At 39.5% G+C, this 15,919-nt stretch overlaps 1 long non-coding RNA gene across 1 annotated transcript in view; it reads right to left on the bottom strand.

Moving 5' to 3' along the window:
- Window positions 1–1,152: 1,152 nt before the first annotated feature.
- The window catches only part of LOC121437590, a 93,846-nt gene continuing 79,079 nt past the window's right edge, over window positions 1,153–15,919 (bottom strand). Inside the window, exon 3 of the long non-coding RNA XR_005972981.1 lies at window positions 1,153–1,248. This is a non-coding gene — a long non-coding RNA (uncharacterized LOC121437590). The remainder of the gene's footprint in view (window positions 1,249–15,919) is intronic.

The following is a 15,919-nucleotide window of genomic DNA, read 5'->3' as shown; positions in this document are numbered from 1 at the left end:
ATGAGTGATTCCTAAATGTGTCTGCATGCCAATGTTATTTAAGGATCTTCAAAAAAAAAATCAAAGCCCAAACCATACCTTTACCAAGGAAATTACAATGTCTTTGGAAGGGACACAAGGCCATTTTTTTAAAAATTAAATATCCTTATAAACTAATAATTAAATGATTTATATACATTATCTTATTTAGTTATACAGTTCTCTGAGTTGAATTTTACCTCTGGTTTACAGACAAGAAAGCAGAAAGCTAACTTTAATCTTGAGAATGCTGAGAAAAATATTCTCAAGAATGCGATCTCAAGTTGGTTTGGCTTCAAAACCCTACTTTTAACTAGTTTGTTGTATTTAGTCAAGATTCTAAGAGAACCCCAAATTTAAGTTTTTTAAATGAACCACTAAGTAGAGTATAGGTACATGGCTGTAACTCCCCCCATATAATATAGGAGTATACTCTCTATTACAAACATCTGACCCACCAATGTGAAGAAAGAATTAAAGGAACTCAAGACATTTTGATTTTATTTGGGATGGAATATGATATAACTAATTTATAATTTATAAAATAAAGGAGAATTTTTAACTGACTTTCCACTATCTTATGTCAAGGAGTTGTTTTGGCATATGATACTCCATAATTTGGCATGTGCCTTATTGTTTTCCAGACTTTGGAATCGCCAAATAATAGCCAAACCACTATTCAGAGCTTCCATTCAATGTTTTTCTGAGAATCCTTCCTGATGTGCTGCAAGTACACTGGCCAAGATAACCTGATGACTGCTTTCTGGAACATTATGCTATTTGCTATAAAATGCATTCCTTAGTCACATCATTTACTCTTTATGCACCTAATTTAAAGCATAGTTTAACCAATATCTCTGCTCTAGTGGGAACACTACAACGTGTTCTGGTGTCTAAGTGGCAGATGGCTTTGGACATCATTGGTTATTGCTTTTCCAGGCTTATAAACAAGTTACAAGAACCGAGCAAAAGAATGACACTTTTGTGGACACGATGACATAATTATGGGTGTAGACCTAATCATAGAGAAGAATTCCCAAAGAGCTTCTGTGAGTATAAATTACAAAGATCCTGCCATAGGAGTATTTTTAGGATTTCTTAACCCCCACTGTAATTGTAAAACCCCAAACTCACTTGAGAGATTGTGAAGACTTTGGACTTGATGTGTAGGCAGCGGTTCTTTAGTCCTATCTGACCATTTTTGGCTGAGGGCTCTCCAGACTTCATCCCCTGAAATAACAGTGGTTTGTTTTAGCGTAACACACTGATGCAAATCAAGAAGTTAGCAATACTTTGACATTTTCAGTGGTGTTTTCCTAACATTACAAAACATCATTTTCTAGTAGGCAATGCACTAAGCCTCTGAAACCGTAAGCCGGCCCCAATTAAATGTTTTCCTTTATAAGAGTTGCCATGGTCACGGTGTCTCTCCACAGCAATAGAAACCCTAACTAAGGCAGCTTGTGTTACTTCTTTCTACATTCTTTTCTATCAATTTCGATTATATTATACTTTCATTTCTACTGGTAACTTTTTAATTTTAAATATTATTGGAAATTATCAACTGTTGAGCCTTTCTTCATTTTTCATGTTAGATGATATTAACAAGTATTCAGATCTCCATTTCTTCTGCCAATTTTTAAATATCAGTTTCCCTGTTTTTACAATGCCAATGCTTTCTTTTAGTTTGTTCTTGTTCTTTCAGGGTTCAAAATCAAGGGGCCATATTAAGGCAGTATCTTAATTAGAGCACATATGTGTAATATAATTGTGCTAGATTTTAGAAGTGATTATTGAATAAATAAAAATAAACAAACAAACAAGTAAATAAATAAGGAAATGATATGACTGCTCCCAGGTATGTTAGAAGAGAAGGTTTATTATAGACAGTTGGGAGCGCACAGCCACAGGCAGGGACATCTGGAAGACCCCAGAGTAGACATGACAAGACTGAGTTGGGCCATGTAGGGAGCGAGGGAGGCGAAGGGAAAGGGGCAGCTAGAAGGCCAAAGGTACAAAATGGGTAGGTAACCAAAATGTCTGGATCATATAGGGAAGAGCCTCTGGGGAAACGGCGGCCCAGCCCCTGGGCTGGAAAGTTCCGGGTAGAGGGCAGGGCATGATAGCCATACCCTGTAACGGGTAGGGACTGAGGGATGCTGGGAGAACCTGGAGACCAGACCCACTTTGATTTGCTAAATAGGCACGTCAGTTGTTTGTGCCAGGTTTGAAATTGGGCAGCTGTGTGGTTTTACCTTTCAATTTCTTCATGATATATTTCGATGAGAAGATGAAATTTTTCTGTGTATAGGTTCATGTGTGTGCATATGTGTATGTATGTAGGATATGTATCTACATATATGTACATATATAGAGGGAAGAGGATGGCATCTGGTGTTTTCTCAATAGAGACTGTGGTGGTTTGAACCAGACATGTTTCCCATAGTCTTGAATATCTCCGCACTTATCCCCCAGTTAGGAGCCCTTTTGAGGTTATGGCATTATTAGAGAGAGAATGCCACCTGTGACATGCTTTGCGTGTTGATAGTCTTTGCTCAATTCCTTTTCCTTCTCTCTGTTTCACGCTTACATGTGAAGGCATGGGCTTCCAGCTTCTTACCCCTGTCACCCTGGCTACCATTTGCTACCATGCTCTCCTGCCAAGATGAACTCTCGACCCTTAAGAACTCTTAAATAACAAAATAAACTCTTCTACAAGTTGCCTTGGATATAGCGCAGCAGAAATGTAACTAATACAGAAGTTGGTACCAGAGAGTAGGCTGTTGCTATGAAAAACCTAACCATGCTTTTTGGAAGAATGTTAGAAGACTTTCGAATGTTGGGCAAGAAAAGGAAAATAAGGCCACCAGAGCTTTACAGTCCATCATTGTAGCTGCCTGGGTGACAGTAGTTCTTACACCAGTGTAGACGGTGAAGGCCTACATCAAGAGATTTCAGAATCAGTATCATCAGCCACTTGGCTAGAGGTCATTTGTGTGATATTTTGCAAATAACCAATCTGTCTGCCTTTTGCCTTTGTTTTAAGAACTTGTTTCGGATTAAACTTAAAAGTCATGAACTAGTTTATTTGGTGGAGGGAATTTTGAGAGTGTATAAGGTTGAGTTTGTGAAATGGTTTTTGTTGATAATGGTTACGCAGGTATTCAACGGAGAAGCACAGTGGGGCTGAAAGAAACAGGAAATGCACAGCTTGGAGGAGAGAATACTGGGAAGTGTAATGGTACAGCCAAGGCGGGATAAAGGAGAGGCTATGATTCAGGAGAGTTGGGTAGGAGGACTCTTTCCGGCAGCCTCTGGAGAGCACAAAGGAGCACAGGGAAACAAAATGCTTCAGTGTGCTTGCAGTGCACAGTTCAGCCGTGACAAATGCACAGAATTAGGTTTCAACAGGTCATAGTCAGAAGAGAAATGCCGGGCTCAACCATGAGGTCCCGGGGCCTAGCAACATAGTCACGGCAGTCGACTGCTGTGCACTGAAAACAGAATGAGGGAACAAAGCAGATAAAGGTAGATAGGAAAGCCCAGGTGTAGTTGGTTGTTTTATCTCTTCTGGGGACCTGGTGTTATGGCTCACTCAGAGGCAGAGGCAGGAGAATCCAAAGAAGTTCGAGACCAGTTTAGTTAGCATAGAGACACTCTGTCTCAAAAAGGAAAAAAAAAAAAAAAAAAAAAAGATAAAGAAAAAGAAAAGAAATGCAGACCAGAATGCTTTTGATGTTGCTATTTTCTTACCAAGGGTAAGGAAACTGTTTACTAGCAAGAGAGAACTTGACTCCAGTTTTTGTTTGTTTTTAGTTTTATAGCAGGTCAGTGATTTCCATCAACTAACTCTACAAAGCAGACACTGGAGAAAAAGCAGCAATGGCAATGCAAATTTCCTCTATCAATTGTTACGGGCGTGGATTTGAGTTTGATCTGAGCAGACTGAAGGAATCACAAGAACGTCTCTTCTGTCCCTTAGCTCATATTCCTGGCAGCACAATTACAGTATTGGACAGGTCCCTTTGTCCCCGTGGAATAGACAGCTGGGGAATGTTAGCATATGACGACAAGCACAAAACAATAGCAACACTTGCGGCTAAATTTGTACTGTTGAGAATGCATTTTTAATACCAGCTGTGAACTGCTCTCAGAACAGGGTCTTCTAAAACATGCCTTTGCAAAGTAGACCTGCCAGGCTGAGGACTTTAAAAGTATTCACTGTTAAGGTACACTGTTGATTTTACTCAAGTATTATTGCAATGATGTTCCCTCTGGTAAAGTGACCACAAGAGACATGCCTACCCTTCTATTAGTAGCCACTTGATAGGTATTAATAGCTAATTGATTGTTGGACCAGGAATTGAGTACTGTCTTAATTGATGTGTGTATATATTACCTAACCAAAGAGGATAGGTTTCTTAGTGAGGGATACTATTGCTGGGACAAATCACCATGACCAAAAGCAACTTGGGGAGGAAAGGATTTATCTCACTCACAGTTCCATATAACAGTTCACCATCAAGAACAGTGATGTCAGAACCACACAGAAATCTGAGGGTAGAAGCTGCTGCAGAGGTCATGAAGGGCGGGGGCTGCTTACTGGCTTGCTTATCCTGGCTTGCTCAGACTGCTTTCTTACAGAATCCAGGACCTTCAGCCGGGGATAGTATCACCCACAATGGGCTGGGTCCTCCCATATTGATCATTAATGAAGAATAAGCCTTTTAGCTGGATCTTATGGAGGTACTTGTTTCTGTCCTGTCTGGTGACTCTCTCTTGTGTCAAGTTGACATGAGACCAGTTGGGACATTAAGTATCTTTCTTTCCTTCACAGAGTAGGAAATGCAGACAATTCAGATGTAAATTTCCTCCAGCGCTTAAAGCTACTGCGGGGGGGGGGGGGGGGGGGGGGCGGGGGCAGCCCTGCAAACAGATCCCACTAATTAAATATACTCTGGCTACACCACAGCCCAAAGTGTAGTTGGTCTAATTTTAACATGTAATTAAGAACGAAGACGTGAAAGAGAACACTGAGCTGCATGAAGAGCTGGCATGTTAACGCATGTTATTATTTTCCTGAGAAGACACATAGGGTGTTAGTCATAAAGGCTACTATATGATTTCATTTTATATGAATTTAGCCTTTGATGTCACTAAGGCTTCAAGGGCTCTCGCTCATAGCTTGTTTAGCAACAACCTTTACTTGTCCTTTGTTTTCTAGCTGTGTCTTTAAATTTTACTTCTGACCATGCTGGTAGGCAAAAACGAGAACCCTGGCCCTTGAAGCTGCCATTACAGATAACTCTCTTCCAATCCCTTAATGTTCTTTTTCACTGGAAGCATGGATTTCATTTTGCTTCGTGTTCCTGTCACACTCATTTCCTCACAAAGCACAGTTCTTACACACTACATTAGATGTTTACACATTACTTAAAAAAAAAAAAAAAAAACTTTACCAATTTCCCAGAGTCTACACTGACATACATTTTTATGTGAGAGAGCATCTAGCAGTGTCTGGCACTGATTAAATGTTGAATTAATAAGCATATAATTTCTGAGTCTATAAGTGGTATTTGAAAAACAATCACCGAAAGGTCAGTGTAACTTAAGATATGTCCTGGCCGAACTTGGCCTTTTATCTTTATGCTGATAATTCTCCCACCATTTCTTTGTCCTCTTTGCTTGCTCGCTCCCTCCTGCTTCCTCTACTCTGATGCCCCCACTTTCCCTTATTTGCTCTCCCTCCCCCTCTAGCCCTACCTGTTTCTCATTATGCTTTGTCTCTGCCCAGTGTCGTTTCACAGACAAGCTGCCCACGGTGGCAGGAGGATGCCACTGGCATAGCCTCTGAAACTTTCACGTCTCACAACCTGAGCAAAAAGAAAAGTTGTCTCTTCCAGCATTGTGAATTAATTCTGTGTGGGTGTTGCTTTTCATGGAAAATAGTGAAATATGAGAATAATTCAGGAAGACAGATCTTAAGTTTCTCGAGTTGTACCTGCTACCTTCTTGGTGGATTAACTAGGTTTTCATTGCAACTGTACTGTATCACAGACAACCTCTCAAGTCTCCAGTCCAGTTTCAGAATCTTTTACTAGGGTCCCAAGGTGCGGTCACGGGGTCCTCAAGGCTACATCCATCATTCCTCATCAGCACGCAGTACTTCTCCTATTCCCTTCATCTTTGATTTAATGTCTTGGGATTTACTCCCTTTGCAGTAAATTAGGTTATGCCACTATCTCTGAGCTACTTCTGAAATGGTTACAATTTAGGCTAGCCAGTCTAGACCTATGCCATGTGTGCCACTTACAGAAAGAAGGTAGGATTAGAGTTCCTGAAAGCAGGGAAACCAGAAGGGTAATAAGTGGCTGTCCAAAGACCATCTGAGCCAAAAAAGAAAGTGACAAAATGAACGAAAACCAGCAAAAATTCAACACAGAATAGTATGCCTTCTTTATATACACACATATGTGTGTGTGTATATATATATATATATATATATATATATATAAAATTTCAATCTTATAGCTTAGTTTGGTTTGGTCATGGGAAGGAGGGCAATGTGAGGCTCATTTGCTCAATGAACTTTCCACTCATTCTGAACTTTTTACTTGTGGGCAGGGCTCCAAAGGTGGAAAAGAATACATTTTCAGAGTGACAAGGAAAGATGAAGGGATATTGAATGGCAGACCTGTTTTGCTTCTATCACCTGACATACAGAGAAGATGCTACTCAAACTTAAACATTTAATTTGGAGAGAATATCAGACACCCTGGGTTAGAGCTATCTGTATGTATATTGTTCTAATTCTAGTGGTGGTAGTAATGGGGGGGGGGTGGAGTGTGAGATAATAAGACATTGCTAATAGTATTAGACTAAAAAATATTCTTGACTTTTCTGGTATAAAAGCCCAAAATATATATGTTAGGAATAGGAAATACCAGATGTTAACAAAAAATAAAATTCTAAAAATAAGTACATATAAATTTCCAAGGCACTATGAATACTTAATAAAGGTTAAGGAATAGTTATTTCTTAATACTTTTAATACTTAATAAAGGTTAAGAAAAAAATTAACAATTTAACAATGCTACATGCAAGACTACTGTTACTTCTGGGCTCATAACTAGAGAGGGTTTTGTTATTTGGATTTATTCTATTATTTATTTATGAGTATGTGTGTCAGTATGTGTGTATGAATACACATGTACATGCTTATGCCTATGGAGGTCCGAAAAGGGTGTTGTATCCTATGGAGCTAGAGTGATAGGCAGCTGTGAACTGCCTGACATGGGTGCTGGGCACCAAACTCAGGTCCTCTGGAAGAGCAGCAGTAACCTTAACCACTGACCCATCTCCCCAGCCTCCTTGAGAGTGGTTTAGTGGATGGCTAGGAATTATTAGTGAAGACTTTGCTCTTCAGAACACATTGCAATTCTAAGACTTCTCACCTCAATATTTTTTTTTAGAAAGAAACAAGATATTAATAACACACACACACACCTCCATTGTAAAGGCATTTGAGTTTCGTAAGCCGTTTGTTGTGTTCGTCTGAAAGGGGATTTGTAAACTACTTTAAAGATTTACAGTATTATAACTATTCTTGCATTCATGTCGGGAAGGCCACAATTTTCTATATGTTTATCGTGTTGAGATGAAATTAGATAGTTAATAAATCCTAGTTAAAATAGTTCCAGTGTCCTTGAAATTGCTCAGGAAATGGCATAGCCAATATTTTTCTGATGGCTGTTGTTATTTTGCCATGGCATTTGGACCGTTTTTTTTCTCTGCAGAAACAAATTCCGCATTTCGGTTTTTACTCCCCGAAGCAGGTGAGGAGAGATCACAGCCCCACTGGCTGATCTTAGAAGGGCAGCTGGTCTCTACTAACACTTCCTTCATGGCTCCTTTGCCACCAGCGGTTCGGCTCACATGCAGCTGTGACTCTTGGTGGCTTTGGAGACAAGGACCTTGGACATCTCCAGAACAACAATTTTCTTGGGCAACAGTATCCATGTGTCTCCAAGTGAAAATTAAATCCAAACTTCCTGCATCCTGAAACACTTGCCGTTCTTCTTTGAAAACCCAGTGAATCTGGTACTCATGAAAACACGATTTAGGGAGCCTCGGTCTGAAAGGCCAAGGAACACATGTCTGTCTTCTTTCTTTGCAAGGCTTTACGTTCATGGCCCAAGAAAATCCCCAAAAGGAGGGACAAGAAAGCAATGAAACATGAAATAGAAATGATGTTAAAAAGGCAGGGACCCATGCTATGGCTAACCATAGAGGAATGGTTTAACGCAACCCAGACTGTGTGGATGAGAACTCCTAATGACTGAGGCACAGTTCAGGAGTTTGCATCCTCACAATCTCAGTCTGACTGTGTGAACACTAGTTTCGCTACATGTTTTATCTGCATTGCTCCCAAATAACTAGCATTCTTTATTTTTAGGGTTTTTTTTAAACACCCATATAGTGGTTTTCAAAGATTATGCTCAACATATAAAAATTGAAATGAGGAAAATAAGTAATGGATATTTTAGTATTTATTCATGTTAATAAAACAAAAATTCACATGAGATTTTGTTTTTATTTGTTTCAAAGTAGTCCAGCAAGGTAGAATGGAGGGTGTGAAGATAAGAAGTCCAGTGCTTGGAAGAGCGAGTCATTGAGATTTGGGGAAGAATGGGATGGGTGGGAAAGGGGAAAAAGGACTCAAGGATGACTCTGGTGTAATTAGTTTGAGCATCTACCAGCAAATTCAATGAGGAAGCATAGCACATTGGGGAAGACGCATGGAGAATTTGAATTTAGTGTAGAACATAGTTGTTATTTGAGTATGCACAATAAACAGTTTAACATTGGGTGTGAAGATGCACATCCTCTGTAATCTCAACATTCCAATGTCAGGGTCAGGAAGACCTTGACTTAAAGGTCATTCTGTCCTATGTAATGGTCAGTCTGTCTTACGTAGCTTTGGGCTAACCTGGGCTACAAAGCCAGGCTGCATCTTAAACAACAAACAAACAAAAATTAGTTCAAGAAGTTTCCTCCTAAAGTAATTCTGAATGCATCCTTTGGATCCCAGGCAACAGTATTTTTAAGTCTAATCTTTCCTCATGAGGAGATCTGGTGTTTAATTAAAAGCCTGGCACTCTAGAGTTTAAAAATTATAGCAAAAATTTGAAACTCTTACTTTGGAAAACAAAACAGTGTCCCATAAATATATAGTAACTCCTAATTGTATCACTACATATTAAACAGTATGTAAGTTCTTAGATATTCTGTCTAGAGCACTGTGAGATGGTAATTTTGCTTGCCTTGCTTTCCAGAGAAGGAAAATGGAAGCTTAAAAGAGATCTGAGAGGGGCTTCAGAAATACTTGGTTTTGCAAGGACCCAGGTTCAGTTCCTAACATCCACATGACAGCTCATAACCACCTGCAACTCCAGTACAAGCGACCAAATGCTCTCTTTAGTCCACTGTGGGCACCGCATACACAGCATAATACAGATATGCAGGCATTTGCACATGTGTCCAAAATCAAATCAAACCTTTTTTTAAAGGCCGAGGAAGACACAGTGAGTGAGATCAATTACACTCCAAAGTTCATATTAAAACCAGTAAAATATTCTTTATGCATTCACATACTGTATTTGTGTAAAATGGTATAGCATTAGTCCAGGCTGGCACTAAACACTCTGTTAAGTCTGCCGGCTTTGCAATCTTCCCATTCTTTCGCCTCACCCTCCCATGTGCTGGGATTAGGTATGCAACACCACACTTGGATTTGTTTTCATTTGTTCTTTTCCAAAAAGCAAATTATTATTAGGAATTCATCCCGAGGCACTTTACACACTAGGCAAATGCTCTACCAGTGAGCTAATATACTCAGTTCATTAAAAAAAATGTTTTGAAATAGAATCATTCTAAATTGCCCACAATGGCCTTGAATTTATGACCCTCCTGTCCCACTCTCCTGAGTAGTTGAAATAATAGGCAATGGGTCAACAGGGCCAGCTTAACTTTCACTTGTTCAGTTTGAAATATTATAGTATTGATTTCCATACATACATTCACAAGCATTTCCAACTTTTATCTACCATGAAAAATTTACGATCATGTTTGTTAAGTTTCATGCAAAACAGAAGGAAAAAATTCCAATGTCAATCATAAATTACCTAACATATTTACTGGTTACAATTCAACAAGTTATTTGGCATAAGGAAGTCCTACTACACTGTTATTAGAATGTCATTAAAATAAATGCCTTGGAGCTAAAGACATGGCTCTAAAAGTTGACCACTTGTTGCTTTTTCAGAGGACCCGGGTTCAGTTCCCAGCACCCACATTGGCTCACAACAATCTATGAATCCAGATTGAGGGGATCTGATGCCATTGTATGATCTCTGTATGCCCCAGGCATGCACATAATATGTAGACATACATGCAAGCAAAACACTCATTCATGTAAAATAAAATCTAAATATAATACATTCTTAAAATGTTACTGAAGAAGCTGAAAAATCCTTCAATTATATGCATGAGACAACTTTTTCCTGACATTCAAGCATGTGAGTAGTATTTTGAGTGTGTGTGGGTACATGTGTGTGGTACGTGGGTGGCCATATGCAGACATGTGTGCAGATGGGTTTACCTGTGTACCTGTATGGGCAGACCAGGGAAGGATGCCAATTTCCTGTTCTATCACTTCTTCCCTTGAGACAGGGCAAATGCTAGCATCCACCAGCCTCCACCCTGAAAGCAGTCGGATTATAGGTGTGCGCAAAAATATTCCTGCTTTTATGTAGGTGCTGGGGATTTGAGCTTAGGTATAGCAAGAGCTCTTGTATACCAAACACTCTCATGCTCTAAGCATCTCCCTAGCCTGAGCAGTATGTTTTTCTCAAGCTGAAAATGTGGACATTCCAACAGGATGAGTCTGATTGCTTATAGGTAATCTGTCTAGATGTTAAAATACCATGTAGGTAGCTTAGTTCTTAGGGATGAACAAAAGTCTAAATAATGGAAAGGAGATTAATTAACTACCAAGTTGACTTAAAGAAAAGTGTAATCACTGAAATTTATTTATTTATTACAGAAATGATCATATCTCCAAGCATCTTTCTACAAGTCAGATCTGAGAATCTTGTGGCACAAAATGCAAGGATGGATTATTAGTGACAAGTTCTTTAATGTTCTACTCCTGCTCGGTTTCAATCCCTATTATAAATGCCAGAGACCACCACCTCTATGTCTAATTCCATGCTATCCCTTATTAAAGTGCTTTATGCAGATAAGGTTACATTAAAAGGATCATCCCTGGAACACATTAGAATATCAGAGGTGAAAAAGACAGGTTCATAGTTATTTGGGGAGTTTTACTGCCCTGCCCTGGTGATAATGTAGTTGCAAACTAATTCTCTAAATAGAATTTTTGTTATGGAAAGTCTTCATATTGTGTCTAAATTGTAGGATTTTCTTTGAAAAAATATTTCCCCCATGTCATGATAGGTATTACATAACCAAAAGAAAAGCAAGAAATGAGCCCATCAAGTGATACCAATATTTTCAGCACCCACAACAGTGAGCACAGCTGTGAAGACAGACCGCATCTGTGTCTCCATCTTTGACTTACACGCTCACACTCTGAGTGTTGGTAATGGAATTGTTATAACCAGGCAGATTCTTCTAGAGTCATCCTTGCTGTCTTGTCTTCATAAATAAATCTTTATATTCTATTCTTCCAGATTGCTGCCCTCCCTTTTCATTCTGAACTGGCTGTGTCTGGCCAGGTGAGGCAAAACAGAACAGTGGACCCCTTCTCTCACTGTCCCCAGCCTGCCGGGGTGCGCTCCACTGAAATTAGCCCATTAAATATTCTGAAAGATCAGTTTTTTGAAAAGTGAGAAGTGATTGTATTGTAACCTTATTCTTAAGCGTTAGTAAGTAGAGGATTGAGGAAGTCTGTAAATGAGATTACCCCTTTTCAGGCTTTAATTAACATTAATCAAGGAATCCTCGTGTGCCTGACTCACACAAAATTCCATATGATTATGCTTTTGTTCAGGCAAGTGAAATCAATCTTGAAACCAAATTTTCCTCTTTTACCTCAAATTATTAGGACCTGAGACAACCAAGTTTTTTCTTCTCTATGATTAAGGGGTCGTTTCTTCCTTTTTGTTTCTGGTTGATGGTAATTGTTCTAGTCAACTACTACTCAACACTAATACAGTTCTGCATACTCTCTCCCTTCCTTCTTCCCTTTCAAACTGAATGCATCTGGAAAAGTATTTTTTAATGATGAATTGACAGTACATTGAGATTTTGAAGACAGTATGATTCTTTCCCTCTCTTTCTTTCTCCCTTACCCTCCCCCTCCCTTTCCCTCCCTCCCTCTCTCTCTCTCTCTCTCTCTCTCCCTCTCTCTCTCTCTCCACTCATGTCACAGTGAACATGTAGAGGACATAACTTAGCTTCAGATGGTAGCCTTTACATTTTGCTTCTTGGAGACAGGGTCTTTCTTTTGTGGTCTGTTTCTGAATGTGCCGGATAAGCTGGTCTGTGAGTTCTTGAACATTCTCTGCCTTCCAGTTTCCCTTAGGAGCCCTGGGATTATAGACACAGACTACTAAATCTGGCTTAACATGAGTTCAGAGGATCTGAGCTCTACCCCTCTTACACTAGCATGGCAAATACATTACTGATTGTGTCACTTCTCCTGCCCAATGCTTGTTTTAAGTCTTTCCTGCATTCAAGTTGAAATAGTGAGATAAAAGGAAAATCCATTTTTCTCTCTCTGAAAGAAATTAATTTAGAAATTAAAGAAACAGTAGTAACTGCCAGGCTAGCAAGGTCTTCTTTGAAACTAATTTTGTTTTTGTTCTATTCTCCTTGAATGTTAATGCGGTGCACTTTTAGTTTATCTTTGGGAGATGGAGAAAAGAAGAAGGGGAGGGAGAGGAATGCTGGCTTATTTTGGAAATGTCAGTTTGTGGTTTATTTTCTCACTTCCAATTTCAATTGCTAGAATAACTATACATTTCCATTCATAATTTGAAAGAACTCGAGATTTTTTTTAAAAAATTTATGCCATGCACAGCTTAGGAATCTGGTGCCAGAGAAATGGCATCTGTCGCACTGCCCTCGCTTGACAGCCTTTTGACGCCTTGGTGCCTAGGATGATGCTTTACTGCCAGCCTCAATGAAGGCTCAGGCTTTGTTGGGAAGATTTATCAGCATTAACTTAGCACAAAGCTGTAATTGTCCCAGAGAAAACATTTGTCACTATAAATGCTTGTTTTCAGGTGTCGGGACACTTTCCATAACCAGGCTTCAAGTAGAAAAGAGAGTCTCAGTTCAAGTCCTCTCTAGCAGAGTTTCTCAAATATGTTTTAAAAATCCATCATTTCTATGAACATTATAGATGTACCCAAGCACTTCTTCTGGAAGCCACCAGTTTCCATGAGACTGGAGAGAGAACCACAAACGGGTATGTTAAATCAATGGTCTGAGGAGATTCTGCTGGAGGAAGACCGAGAAACACTGGGGAAAGTGTGTGCAGCTTTGCAGATGAATTCGTGTATGGCGTTGAGTGAACTATAGAGCTCTCTGTCTCATTGATTTCCTCTTGCATAATTCCTTATGTGCTTTCACCAGGCAAGCGAAAACAAAACGATTCACAAATATAAAGCTTCATGAAAATAATGTACCAAACATGAAGCGCATACACAAAGCATGTGATATGTTTTCTCTTCTCTACAGTTTATGGAAAAGAAAAAAAACATACAATCAAAATTACATGTACATACAAGTTGTTCTAGCAATTGGGATTCAATCTCTTGATTAGAAAGGAAGACAAGGCAATGTTGTGGCAAACAGTCAGGATCAGAGGACATAAGCAAGGGTTAATGTTTATAGGACTGGGGCAATCAAAGTCCTCTCACAAGGAAGTCCAAGAAGATGAAAACACTCCTGAAGCGTCAATGACAGGCCCTCAAATTTGAGCAGAGTTTAAAGTGCTTAATCCACCTTAAGGTAGCCTGAAATGGCCATCTACTGACCATATTCGTTAACTTGTCAAGATGTGGAGACTTTAAAACCTGTTCCCAAATTAATTAACCCATCGTTTATTCTTATCTGTGCCACAAATCAGAGAAGTTCAAAAGTCACTCTAAATGGCACTCATGCATTTCAATTGATTCCAAATGTTGGTTTATTATAGCGTCACATCTGTAATAAAATAACACACATCCTTTGCAATGCAAATTTTTGAGACTAGAATGAGGCCACTAATTTATAGTGTATAAATATTTTATTTGTTATAAATTGTGGATCAAACCTAGGACTTTGCCTGCTAGATAAACACTCTACCATGGAGCTATATTCTTGCTGTTAGGTGATTGCTGTATTCTTGTTCCCATCTGAACTTTAAAATAAACAAAATTCCCCTAGCCAGATTTAGTTTTTTAAAAATCACCCAATTTATAGTGAAGAATGTAAGATATACAAACATTCTGGGTAGAAGTGGATAGGGAGCTGTTGGGTTAGGCATTTTGCATACACTGTGATGGCTTGAAAAATGGTTTTACAAAAACTCAGTTCCCTGGAGAACATTCCTTGGGAAAGAATAGGCATTTTGGGGGGTTGAACTAAAAGGAAAGTAAAGTGTATTAGGTGTGGAGAAGTTGAACTAAGTCATAAGAATGCATGCTTCAACACACACCAAATGGTTCTCAAGTGGGCATAATGGATGTCCTATAATTTAGTGCAGTTCTCACATTGTCTGATGTTGGCATGAGGTCTCACAAGTTAAGAACTCAGCCCCATAAGACCATGCTTACTTGGTCATGATGAAGTTGGGGCCTCCACTATTTCTCAGTGATAGGTTATAAATCACGTGTTGAGGACCCTCCCCTACTTCTAGCTAGATAACTTGCTAGGTTAGCCCACAGAACTCAGGGAAAGGCCTTACTGAATACCTACCAGCTTAATGCAAAGGGTTCAGCTAAGAAGCAACAAATAGAATTGCTGCAGAGGGCAAAAAAGAAGGGAGGGATGGGGGCTGGATGGATAGCTCAGTAAAGCAATTTCTTAAGAGTATTTGCTGCTCTTCCAGAGGACACAGTTCAATCCCCAGCATCCGCGTGACTGCTCGCAACATTCTATACCTTAGTTCTGAGGAATCCAATGGCTTATTTCTTCTGGCTGCCATGGGCATAAGGTATGGAAATGGTACACAGACATGCATGCAGGTTAAACATTCATACAGATAAAATAAAACAAATTGTCAACGGGGGAGGGTAGAGCTCTCATGCCCACCCTGCTCTGGTGTACTGCATCTCCATAACAGTTCAGCACCCTGAGGCTCACCACATCCTATGTGATAGTCTTTACAGTGGGTTCTAGCTTCAAATGTTGTGTTGTGTATTTAGCCTGGAGTACATTTGGAAGTCAGAAAACTAGTAATGGACCAGCGGGTTGGTGGATGCCTTTAGGGAGGGTAGTAGCAGATTATAGTGAGATAAGGGTAGAGGGGAAATAACAGAGTTAAGAAAGGTTCAAATAGACAGTCAAGCAGCAAGGTGGAAGAAGCCAGAGGGCTAGGGAAAGCCTAAACAAGGTGAAGTGTGCAGGAAGCAGTCACATGGGAACTTTCGGGTCTAAATAAAATTATCAAAAAGGGGGACAGTTGAACATATGCTCCTATGGAAGAATGGCAGGGGACTACTGGGAACGAAAGAGAAGGGTATGGGCATGAGATAGGGAGGGGCAGAACTGAAACTAAAGGTGTATGAAGAAGCCTTATGAAACCCCACTAGCTCAAAATGTACTTACAGTTCTTTTCAAAGAGTTTGAACAGAAATATTCCACATGGACCAATAAGGTTACTTCATAC

Source organism: Microtus oregoni, unplaced genomic scaffold (genome assembly GCF_018167655.1).
Source record: "Microtus oregoni isolate MIOR12 unplaced genomic scaffold, Mior012 000053F_ref0000044, whole genome shotgun sequence".
NCBI classification, from domain to species: Eukaryota; Metazoa; Chordata; class Mammalia; order Rodentia; family Cricetidae; genus Microtus; species Microtus oregoni.
The sequence above is the reverse complement of the archived record's forward strand: the minus strand, read 5'-3'. Positions and strand labels throughout refer to the sequence as shown.